Genomic DNA, 13,007 nt, shown 5'->3' with positions numbered 1-13,007 from the left:
TAAAGATGACTCAAAGAAATGGAGAGATATCCCATGTTCTTGGATTGGAAGAATTAATATTGTTAAAATGGCCATACTACCCAAAGCAATCTATAGATTTAATGCCATCCCTAACAAATTACTCAGGGCATTTTTCACAGACCTAGGACAAATAATCCTAAAATTTATATGGAACCACAAAAGACCCAGGATTGCCAAAGCATTACAGAAGAAAAAGAATAAAGTTGGAGGAATAACCCTCCCAGACAATACTACAGAGCTACAGTAATCAAAATAGTACAGTATTGGTATAAAAACAGACATATAGATCAATGGAACAGAATAGAGAGCCCAGAATTAAACCCACAAATCTTTGGTCAATTAATCTTTGACAAAGGAGGCAAGAACATACAATGGTGTAAAGACAGTCTCTTCAGCAACTGGTGTTGGGAGAACTGGATAGCTGCATGTAAATCAATGAAGTTAGAACACTCCCTCACACCATACACAAAAATAAACTCAGAATGGCTTAAAGACTTAAACATAAGACAAGACACTATAAACTTCTTAGAAGAAAACATAGGCAAAATATTATTTGACATAAAGCTCAGCAGTGTTCTACTAGGGCAGTCTACCCAGGCACTAGAAATAAAAGCAAAAATAAACAAATGGGACCTAATTAAACTTATAAGCTTTTGCACAAAAGGAAACTATAAGCAAAACAAAAATACAACCTACAGAATGGGAGAAAATATTTGCAGAAAAATGATACTTACAAGGGCTTAATTTCCAGAATATATAAACAGCTCATACAACTTAATAAGAAAAAAACAAACACCACAATCCAAAAATGGGCAGAAGACCTAAACAAGTAATTCTCCAATGAAGACATACAAATAGCCAATAGGCACATGAAAAAATGTTCAATATCACTACTTATCAGAGAAATGCAAATCAAAACCACAATGAGGTATTACCTCATACTAGTCAGAATGTCCAGAAAGTCCACAAATGATAAATGCTAGAGAGGGTGTGGAGAAAAGGGAACCCTCATACGTTGTTTGTGGGAATGTAGTTTGGTGCAGCCATTATAGAAAACAGTATGGAGACTCCTCAAAAGACTACAAGTAGATTTACAAATGATCCAGCAGTCCCACTCCTGGGCATATATCTGGAAGGAACCTTAATGCAAAAAGATACATGCACCCCAATGTTCATAGCAGCACTATATACAATAGCCAAGACATGGAAACAACCTAAATGTCCATCAACAGATGACTAGGTAAAAAAGCTGTGGTATATTTATACAATGGAATCTACTCAGCCATAAAAAATAATAAAATAACGTCATTTACGGCAACATGGATGGACCTAGAGATTGTCATTCTAAGTGAAATAAGTCAGAAAGAGAAAGAAAAATACCATATGATATCACTTACATGTGGAATATTAAAAAAAAAGACAAATGAACTAATTTACAAAACAAAAACAGATTCACAAACATAGAAAACAAACATGGTTATCAGGGGGAGAAAGAGGTGGGAAGGGATAAATTGGGAGTTCAAGATTTGCAGATTTTTATATAACATAGATAAACAACAAGTTTATACTGTACAGCACAGGGAACTATATTCAGTATCTTGTAGTAACTTACGATGAAAAAGAATATGAAAACAAACAAAAAAAATTCTTTCACTTTATCATCATAAAAGCAGACTATTGGTAATTAGCAAAATTTTTCAAAAGTTGCTCATCGATTACTACATGCACATGAACGTACAAGGTCCAAAGTGATAGGCCATTTTTACAACAGATAAAAATCCATCACTGCAAATAGATTTGGAGCAGAAATTTGTATGACGGAAATGTCTGAGTCTAGCCAATGGCCCATTTATTTTAAATTAGGTTCTTAACCACAAAATCCTATTACAGCAAAGTGACTTAAAGAGGTTCTTCATCTTCTCTTTAATGTAACTTAACCTGCGTATTAAGAAGACTTCAATTAAATAGTTTGATGAGGAGTCTACATTTTCTAGACCACGAGAGTAATTTAAAACAAATGACACTCTCCTAAACTCTGCATTATCAAACTCTAAATAATTCCTGTCTTTCTGAAGTGCTTTTAGTAGTGATGTACGCAAGATTTGAATTTTTGCCTCTTTAATTTTCACATGCAAGTGACCTCAGAAGGTAAAAATAATATTTTTTTAAATGTGAAGAATTATTTAAAACACAAATCCACATTTTTCTTAATAACAAGAGAAGTATAACACTGCCTGCTCACTTCAGGTCTAACCATGTTGGAGCTGATGAAACTGGTATTAGCAAATCAATGAAGCACCATTTCAGCACTGTGAGTCACATTTCTCCCTTTTTATTAAAAGTCTAGTTTGTCCCGAGTCTCATTTTTTCACATTCAGTCGTAAATTGTACAGCTGACTTGAGCCTCAAATGTATAGAGACCCTATTTTCTGAAATCAAAACAGGCAGTGTGCTAAACAGTTGTGAAGATCAAACGCACCCCTCCCAGGCTGAGCCGGACCTTAGGCGTGTTCTTTAACCATCCTGAGACTCAGTTTCTTCATCCGTATAGCGAGCCGATTAACACTCACTCACTCTGCAATATCACTGTGCTTAAACTCTCCATACAGTGTCTGCCAGAGACTATCTGCCATAAATCGTAACTATAATCATAACCACTGATTTTTCTGACTAGATCGTTCATTTATCTTGGAAATCTCACAAAGGCACATGTGTAAATCTCTTTTAATTGTGTTCAATCAATTGCTTTTATCAAAAAACATTACATGGAGTTAGGGTTATCCTAAAAAATCCACGTCAAGAATCACTGTCTTTGCAGATCCTGATTCTTGCCCAAGATCCTGGAAGTAATCTTAACATTTTAAGAGGCCAGTAGACCACTACTGGTTTTTGTTTTAGCAAAGGGACATATACATGTACCAGTTTCTCATTATTTGGGTTGTCCCCCCAAAAGCTGTCAAATCCTAACCCCAAGTACTTGTGCATGTGATTTTATTTGGAAACAGAGACTTTGCAGATGATCAAGTTAAGATGAGGTCATTAGATTAGGCCTAATTCAGTATGACTGTGTCCTTATAAAATGGGGAAATTTGAACACAGAGACAGAAGCACACAGGGAGAACACCCCATGAAGATAAAGGCGTAGACTGGGGTGATGCTTCTACAAACGAAGGAAGACAAAACAAGGAACACCTAACATTGCCAGCAAAATTCCAGAAGCTAGGGGAGATGCCTGGAACAGACCCCTTCTTCATGGCACTTGAACAGAACCAAGTCACTGATACCTTTCTTGGGCGTCTGGCCTCCAGAACCATGAGACACTAAATTTCTGCTGTTGAAGCCACCAGCTTGTGGTACTTTGTTATGGCAGCCCTAGCAAAGTCATATATCTACCAAAGTCACTCGGTGGCTGTCCAGGGAAGAGAGAGGCAGCATATTTGCAATCCAAATTTTGTTGCTACATCAGTGTGCTCAGTTTCTAGTTCTGAGAAGGTGAGCAGAGTCTGGAGTGTATATTTCACCGTGCAATCTAAGCATATGTGGCTGCCTGGCCATGGGCCAGAAAGGGAGACAAGTAAGCAAAAGAGAAGCAAGCTGGCTGAAATGTTGCCAAAAAGACGGTGCTGATTCAGAGATCTTAACGTTCTTCCCCCATCTCAGCTTCAGGCGAAGTTTTGCCACCATTAGGGCGGGGATTGTTTCCTTTTTGCTAAAACAAAGAAAGCTTTAAGCATTTACCCTTCCACTAGCTGCATAAAATGAGTTTCAGCGGCAGCAGCTTGAGCAGTTGCTACAGGGCCATCCCCTTTCAGCCACCTTAGCCCACAAAGTATCACCAGGCTAGAAAGAGACCCTTGACTTCCCATTTCCTCACCCCAGAGCAGACCCCCTCCAGCCCACCTGTGGTTAATGCACCCAGGAGAGCTTTTAGCTGTCAGTGCTTATCCTGAATCCACCAGTACATTGTTAGAAAGCATCCACCGACCACACACACAAATTTGGAGTCTCTAAACAATGTAGTTACTAGTAGTCAAAGTTTATCAACTACCTGGCGTATGCCAAGCCCAGGCACCAAGCATTTTGCATGTATTGTGTAGCAAACATTCATTCAACAATGTTTAAGAGCCTACTGATTAAGAACCTACTATGGGCAAATCATTGAACTGGGTGCAGGAGATAAAATGACGAATAATACAGAAACAATCCTCTGCTTAGGGCAGAAAGTGTTTTTCATTTACCAGATATCCACTACAACTTTCTCCCCCAATTTAGACCGTGCAAAATCTCACTCTCCCAGTCTCTCTTGCAGCTTGAAGCTTATGCTCTTTTTGCTATCATGCTGTTCAGTTAAATATGCTAATGAAATTAAGTTCTTTTCATTTCAGATAAAGTTCATTTTATCAATATGTGTAAATAATGAGCTAATTAAATAGTATAACACTTCTTTTATTGTTGTGAGTCAGTAGGTTTCCTAGAGATATATATATTGTGTATACTGATATGTAAAATATAAAAAGAGAACTTGAATTTGATGATACATCACTCCTGTGATTATATTACCTAATATGGCAAAAGGGGGGGTCATCGAGGTGGGCCTGCCCTAATCAGGCAAGCTCTTTAAAAGCAGAGTTCTCTCTGGATTGTAAGCATCTGAGAAGGAAGTTAGAGAGATATGCTCCTGACTGAAAGAAGAAGTGAAAACTATGCTGTGAACTACCTATGGGGGGTAGGGGTGGCCACATAGCAAGGAACTGCAGACAGCCTCCAGGAATCAGGAGAGGGCCTGAACCTACAGCCAACAAGAAAATAGGAACCTCAGTCTACAGCAGCAAGGAAATGCATTCGGTCAGCAACGCATGAGCTTAGAAGAGGGGACCCTGAGCCTTAGATGCGATGGGAGCCCCAGCCAACACCTTGATTTCAGCCCGGAGAGACCCTGAGCAGAGAACTCACCTAAGCATGACCTACACACCTGTGAGTTCATTAATTTCTCTAGTTTCATGGCCCTAAGTTTATGGCCATTTGTTATGCAGCTACAGAAAATGAATATAATTATATATATGTACACACACAATATTTTGTGGAAGGATCTATTGCGTAATATATTGCAACAAGGGAAATTATAAGATGCTTTCCCAGAGAGATCTCAAAATACAATGGACTAGAGAATCCAGGCATTTATTTCCCTCACACACTTGAAGTGGGCAGTGCAGGTCCAGGCTGGCTTTCATCTACACAGGCATTCAGGTGCTCATATTTCTCCCATCTGTTACCCCAGCACCCACCACCCCAAAAGAGCCCTGTCCTCACCTTCATGGTCAAAGCCAGGTGCTGGGCATACAGGGAAGAGTGAGAGAGACCAGATCCAGAGCAGCCACTTCACCTTCAGCAAATGATGCAGGAGTCATACTCATCACTTGCACTCCCATTCCATTTTTGAGAATTTAGTCCTACGGCTGCATCTCAAAGAAGAGAGGGACAGGCACTCTTGGGGTGCGCTAAGCATATGCCTAGGAGGGGAGAATGGATTTTGGTTAACAAGGAGCAGTCTCTACCACAAATATTATAAAATAATAATTGCTGTGATAGATCACCAAATTACTCTCCAGCCTTGCTTTCCTGCTGAGCTCTTTTGTTTTGATGACTTCAGAGAGGGACACATTAGACCGCAGCAGAGGTGCCTCACAGTTCTGTAAGGCTGACTCACTCATTCCTGAGGCAATGTGGACCTCTGCCTGGGTTAGCTGTTATGTTAACAACGACCGGACTGCTCACTGCTAATTACTGCCATTCATAATCCAGTGTGCTCTTCTTAGTGCTTTGCAAACAGGTACAAATCTGTTCTGGTCAATGAGTTTCATCCACCTACCCATCCTCACCTGTGACCCAGTGCTGGGGTGGCAGGGGAGGGGAACAATAAAAAAGCAGAGGGCAGAGCCCTCCCCACACACAGCCGAGCATTTCTCTATCCCTCATCTTGTCCCCCTTTGGAGGATTCTAGGAAGAGATGGTATACAGGATATAGGACATTTCCCCGTTATTTGCCAACAGGCTAAGAGCATTGTGCAGTGTTGGACAGTGTTGTACTTTTGGCAAGAGAAGCCAAGGAGGGCAGTTTCAGGTTTTCTTAGAGGATCAGGCTGATCAAAACATCCCTGTGCTGACACTCCCCCAGAGACTGCAGGTGGACGGGTGTTTTACAGAGATACAGAGAGAGTAAATCTTATTGTTAACAGAAGAGTCACTCAATAAATGTTAATGATGTCAATCAGAGTATATACATGCAAAGTCCTCCATTTTAAGGGAAAAGGGAACATCGCTCACAAATTTTCAGAATTCCTATCACAGAATCTTATTGTTTATTTCCTTTCCTCTAACGGTGGAGCTCGGCTTCAAGGATATTTTTCAAAATATCATGTATTCTGCTAGCTGTATATAACTCCACGTGTTATTTCATCCACAAGACTTGTTTCTAATCTCTTTTCTCTGGGCTGAAGTTGATGATACCACCAGGCCTGGAGGAAAAAAAAATAGGTCTTCTGATAGAATTGCTATTAAGTAGCAAATGCTTTTCGATTCTGATAACATCTTTTATAACGGAACTCAAAGTATCTGCCTGAATTATTAGCCCCTTCTCTTATTCTGTGATACACTCCCACAGCAAACAGGACACAGTTATTAGCAATATTTGGGGTTTTTTTTTTTTCCTCCTGAGACTATTTCTTAAGTAGCAGAATCCATTTCACTTCCAGTTCAATTCTCCATGCACTAAATTCAGTCTCTGCAAGGGCGGAAAGCTGGTCTTTGTAACTCCTGACTAGGGCGGTCTTACGTGAGAAGGGAGGTCATGACCTTATGGAATGGCTCAAGTACGTTTAATCTACTGACAGGACAACCAAAGAAGGATGAAGTAACTCTGAGGCAGGATAAGGAAGAAGTAAGGAGTCTGACTCTTACTCCTGTTTCTTTTCCAACATTTCTCAATTCCAAGGGCAAGGGATGGACCTGTGCTTTATTAAAATAAGAGACAATCATTCGGGTGAGGAGCTTGGCTGCCAGTAGCATCCATGATCAGGTGCATATGTACAAAGAAGAAATATCTTTCTCCTCTAAACTTCTGAAAACACAAGCTGAGTGTAACTATCAGGAGATAGAAGGGGTGATCATTCACAATATGGTTTGAGACTTTATCCAGACCTCTGATGAGCTCCTGAGGTAGGTCTAATTGAGCATTAAACAAACTAACATTGTCTTGAATTTGCTTGGCCACTTTTCACAACACTTCACATCTTTTATCTGAGATGTTCCTAGAAGTAACAATAATGGGAGCTCTCTAACTGGGCATTTGCTGTGTGCCAAGTCTACATGGACTCACTCACCGACTCTTCACACAATCCTAAGAGTTAGGTTCTCTTTTTAGTCCCAATTTACAGATGAGGCTTAGTGAGGTCGACACTCCCAAGTTCACACAGTGATGTGGCAGAATCAGCACTGAGAACCTGGACAGTCTGGCTCCAAGGCACAGGTGCTAACTCACTACACTGGCTCCATGGCCTTTACAGAACCTAGGTGACCAGTAACCAGTAGCACGGAAACTGAGACCAATTTGTCCTGCTTCTTTCTTATTTCAGCATCTGGTTTGAGGACCCCTTCCCGCCTAGATCCCCTGCAGCAATGGTTTCCTCCACTGTGGTTACTCAGGAATCAACTTTTTCTTTCAGGTCAAGCTCAGGATTTGAAATCTTTAATTTCCTTCAAGTTGACATTTCACTGTTTTATAGTCCCAAGCCTCCTGCAGCTTGTAAAAGAGTGATTTCAGATATCTACTCCCCACAGCTTGGAGAACAATTCATTTCAATCTCGGGACATTGCCCAGAATTCAAGAAAACTAGATGACCCTTTCAGTCTGGCTCTTTGTTTCATCTGTTGTCAAAAGCTCTGTCTACAGGCACAAACTACCAGGTTTTAAGAGGTGGGAAAAAATCCGTGCGCTAGGTGGTCATCTTCACCTGGTGCTTTGTGCCGGGAAAACAAAAGGTGCAGATAATTGATGAGTTTCTGTATTCATCTGGATATTTTGGAATCATGCAAACAGGGGAAAAATATGATTCGTAAAAATTTATCACCAATGAAAGAACAGTAGCATAAACCTACCCAATATAGGCATAATAAAAGCTGTTCAGTGGATCTAAAATAAGTTCAATGAGTCTAGGAAAAAAGAAAAGTTCTAATTATTTGTGCCAGAGAATGGCTTTAAAAGATGAATGTTTGGGAAGGTTCTACAAATGATCTTTTGGTAACCCCAAAGTATTCATAAAGTGGAGACAACAAATACAGTAGAAACATCTTCAGCGACTTGAAATGAACAAAATTACAGCATTCTCCTCAGGACTTGTTCTTGATAGGACGGCTACTGATTAAAGGTGGTCTTGAAAAAGTGATAAAGGGGCTACTTGGTGGAACATTTATTTCCCCTGTTCCTTAAATTCTGCATTTTCACTATTGGTGATTTTTTTTTAATTAGCCAAAATGTCGAGTTGTCAACAGCTAACCTAGTAAGACATTTAAAATTAAATTCAGTAACAAAGTTCTCTTCTATTAAACATTAGTCAAGTGATCCTTTTAAAAAATAAACATAAAAACCCATGGCTCAAAGTCAGTAACAATTCTATAAATTGTTTTAGTGAAAAGCAAGGCAATTTTTGAAGAGTGGCAAAGTTAAACAGTATTTGCAAATTTTTAAAAATATTTTGTAAATGTACCAGCAAAGGAGTTGGCCATCTCCAAAATACTTGGTAGAGATGCTATGGAAAGAAAAAAGGATCTAACATTTAGTGATCCATGGCTATATATTGAGGAATAATATTAAAAAGCATGAAGACCTTTACAGTAGATAAGCAAAATATTTTTACAGTCTATTATCTTCCCCCATTATCTGCTACTATAGCCCATGCCGAGCAAAGCCACCCCTCAACCTGGATTGCTCACTTAAGGATTACAGTGTGTGAGGGAAATAAACTCCTCATCATTACCTTCTTCTCCAATCCTCCACGATTTTGGATCTCTTTGAAAAAGCATCTTAGATTTACTTGACACAATGCTCCTGCTAGCTGTTTTAGAATGACATCCTTGTGCCAGCCCAAAGGAATCAACGTTTCTGATATGTTTCACTTAGGCTACTTGCTTCTTGGAAGTCTGATGCCCAATCCACTGGTAATGCTGTGAATCATGGACTAGGAAAAATAAAAAGTCCTTTGACAAGATGGCATCAGTGGGAAACTCCCTTCCAGCTCCCTTACTTCTGCAATGGTAGGATGGGCAACGACTGGGAAGAGACTGGGCAAGGTATTGCAATATTTTGACTCATAAAATGTTCACAAAAACAACTCTTTCCCAGACAAGTTTGGGCAGATTGAGTACCTGCCTTTCTTGGTGTGGGGATGTCACATGGTAATAAAACCTTCCAAGATTCTGCTACTTCTCAATGTGTCTTGTTTCCTTTTATCCCAGGACTCCAAGTAGCCAAAGGTTGTTTTAAAAGGGGGAGTGGCGTTCCTGCTTATTTTAACAGTGTATTTCCGGTTCATTTTTTACTTCAGCTTTACAACAATCCTTCAAGATAGGTAATACTCTGCTCATTTTACAGATGATGAAACATTCAAAAGGACAGGGAACTTGCCAGAAGCAGTGTGCTGGCAAGAAATAAAGCAGAATTCAACCCAGGTGAGTCTGCCTCAAGAGTCCCAAGCTTTCCCACTGACTCGTCCATTTCTTCTTTCCGTGCCAGACTGGCTCTCTCCTACTGCTGCCTAAGTGAGGGACTGGCATTTAACAAGGGCTTGGAAGGGATGCCAAGACACCAACACCACCAAGTGGATGGGACAGAGCTGCTTGTTAGAAGACCCTCCTTTATGCTGGGTCAGTTCAAAGAGATGGGAGGCAGAGAGCTTGACAGAAAAACAGTAGATCTTGAACTCAGAGCAGGGTTCAAATTCCATCTCCACCATTAATAAATGGTGTCTACTGCCTGGAATTAGTGTGACTACATATGACATTAGATTCCTAGGAGACACATAATCAGTGCTTTGCAACCTCTCTGCTAAAGCCACTGCATCTCCTTCTCCCTCCAAAGGGTATGTTCCTGACTCCTGATTCCTTCCTGCACATTAGAATGTTTACCAGTGGGTTCTGACGCCTCTTTCCTCATCCTGCCAGGCCTGAGAAGTTTTTGTGGTGGTATCTTATCCCCAAGCTACCTAGTTTTCATTCTCTAATTTTTAATCAGGTTTAGAATTGAACTTGTTATGGTTTGAACCCCCTAATGGATTATATATTCCTCCCTGGGAACCTCCTGGCCCCTTTGTTCTGTTTCCTCTAACCCCACTGCTTTAGCAGCACCTTGCTCCCTCCTCCCAGTCCCAGCAGGGAACCACCAACATGCTGCATGGCTGTGGCCCCTGGATCACCTCAGAGGTATCCCGGGAACACTTGCTGGGCTACCCTGGGTGTTTAAGGGGACTTGTGCTCGCCTGGGATTTGTGCAAATCACCCCCAGCCAGGATCTCCACATCCCTCTCTGGAATGGGGAGGACAAAGCAGAGATTCTCCAAAACCAGAAGCTAAACCTGCCACTTTCCTGGTGAACACCTTCTTCCCACCCTCCCATCATTTCGTGTCTACGTTTGAACAGACAGCACCGTATTTTCTGAAGCTCTTTAGAGGAAAGGAGAGAAGAAAGTGGGTTGAGAGTATCGCTACACTCCTACAGAATTGATTTCGTTTGACAAGGTGTAATTTCTAGAATAAGCTTCTCTCTTGACATTAGAACTCTTATTGCATCTGCAGAGAAATGTATTAGGTATTGAATCTTTCACTACTTTGTCTTATGATAAAGTTTAAATATATTCAAAAGTGTATGGAATAGTATAATGAACCACCATGTAGCCATCATCAGCTTCGATAATTGTCAATTCATGGCCAATCTTCCTTCATTTATATCCCATTCCACATCTTCCGTCTCTAGGATTATTTTTATACAAATCTAAGAATTTATATCACTTTATCCATGAATATTTTATAGTATATCTTTTAAAGATAGGGATTCTTTCTAAAAAATAATTATAATGCCTTTATTACACCTAAAAGTTAATAATAATTTCAAAATATTATCAAATACCCAGTCTTCAGATTTCTCTGATCATTGGACCTAAGAGATCACTTGTTTACAATTGCTTTGTTCAAATCAGGAGCCAAAATTACAGATATATTATTAATGTATACAGGAGCATATACTGCACATTAATGCATCTCTAAAATTCTTTGGAATATGTATGTATCTTTTCCTTTTTTGTTTTTCCTGCAGTTTATTGAAGAAAGATATTTTGTCCTATAGAATTTCCCACAGTCTGGATTTTGCTTATTGCTTTCCTGTGATATCCTCTATCTCCTGTGTTTCCTATAAAAGTGACAGATCTAGAAGCCTTGATAAGACTCTCACTCCATTTTTTATGAGTATTTTACAGTTACTGTTGTATATTTTCTTTTGCATCATATGAGGAGGCACAAAGTGCATGACTGATTCCCTTTGTATTGTTAAACTTGATCAGTGGGTTCTGATATTGTCAGCTTGATCCATTTTTTATAAAGTTTTCCATTAGTTTTTTACCTGATGGTTTAGAAGCTGTTGATAAGTCACTGCCCAGGTTCTTTATTTCATTAGGGATCACAAAATGGTGATATTGAAATTCTAGCATCCCTTCTGCATGTATTAACTGAAATTCATCAAAACAAACTTGTCTTCATCAACTCTGGTTACTCTGAGATACGGTTCTTATGGTAAAAGCATGATAAGTGCTTGATTCTGTCTCTCCTCTTCTTTTGGTTACCAGTTTCCAAAGATGACTAATGAGTATTTTTAAGTATCACTATAAACTTGTGTATTTTTAACATGCTGGATACATTTCATCACGCTGAATGTTAATATTTCTACACAAATAACATTCTTCGGACTGTAGGCATGGATGTGCAATTACAGAATTATAGACAATGAAAAGGCAAGGGCTATATGCTAATCTAAATCAGGAAATTTGGGAAGTATATAAAGGATAGTTGGCAGAAATTTGATCAAGTTATGAAAAGTGACTGACAACAAAAAATCCTAAAAGAATTGAAGCAGAACAGAAAGGACTGTGTAGAGCTGTCCAAGGCAGTAAGCCCAGCAAGGCAGGAGAGCTGGGGCAGCGGAAGTCTGAGCAGTGATAGGCAGCCTAAGGAGAGTGCAGAGCCACGGAGTCAGCCCTGGGGCAGCTGCGCAGTAAGAGTCCTACTTTGAATCTGGAACCCAAGAGGTGGAGCTGGGAGCCAGTGAGGAAAGGCTTGAGTAAACCTGGGATCAAAGGGAGGAATGTGAACCAGCAAACCCAGCAGGGAACCTTGAGAGATAGCTTTTGGAGTTCAACTACAACCACCTAATTTAAGCAAAAGCAACTGTGCATCTGTAGGTTGACGAACCGCATATGAGCTAAGATGTGCTAAGATGTGCTCACTTCTATTGCTGTGCAGTCCTGCTGGGCATGTATTACACCTCAGAGGTGATAACAGGAGGAAGGAAGGAGAAAGACTAGGATTCAAGAATATAATCTTTGGAGCAGATATCTTTCAATGCCCCCTTTTCTCATGCAACAACCCAAAGACACTAGGAAAATTCTTTGGAGATCGCCTAGGATCTGTGTTATTCCAACAGAAAGCCATGGCTGACATAAATATTTTCTTATTTTGCCTTAAGCTAATATAAAAATGAATGTCACTTAACAATTGTGATAAAGATTTTTTAACCATTAATTTTAAAGAAAGGTCTAATAAAAATCTTCTGAGATCACAGTGTAGAAAAGGATCTTAAAGGTCGTATAGTTGTACTCCTAAATGAGAAAAAGACAAAAGTCTCATTCCATTAAAAAAAAAAAGGTGACATTTAGATGAACTAATTC

The 13,007-nt window shown here is 39.8% G+C and overlaps 1 long non-coding RNA gene across 1 annotated transcript in view; it reads right to left on the bottom strand.

The window, feature by feature from the left end:
* LOC140700161 (uncharacterized) overlaps positions 1–13,007 on the bottom strand; it is a 109,710-nt gene that overhangs the window by 81,575 nt on the left and 15,128 nt on the right. Inside the window, exon 3 of the long non-coding RNA XR_012078432.1 lies at positions 5,332–5,531. This is a non-coding gene — a long non-coding RNA (uncharacterized lncRNA). The remainder of the gene's footprint in view (positions 1–5,331; positions 5,532–13,007) is intronic.

This window comes from Vicugna pacos, chromosome 12, assembly GCF_048564905.1.
Source record: "Vicugna pacos chromosome 12, VicPac4, whole genome shotgun sequence".
Lineage (NCBI taxonomy): Eukaryota > Metazoa > Chordata > Mammalia > Artiodactyla > Camelidae > Vicugna > Vicugna pacos.
The sequence above is the reverse complement of the archived record's forward strand: the minus strand, read 5'-3'. Positions and strand labels throughout refer to the sequence as shown.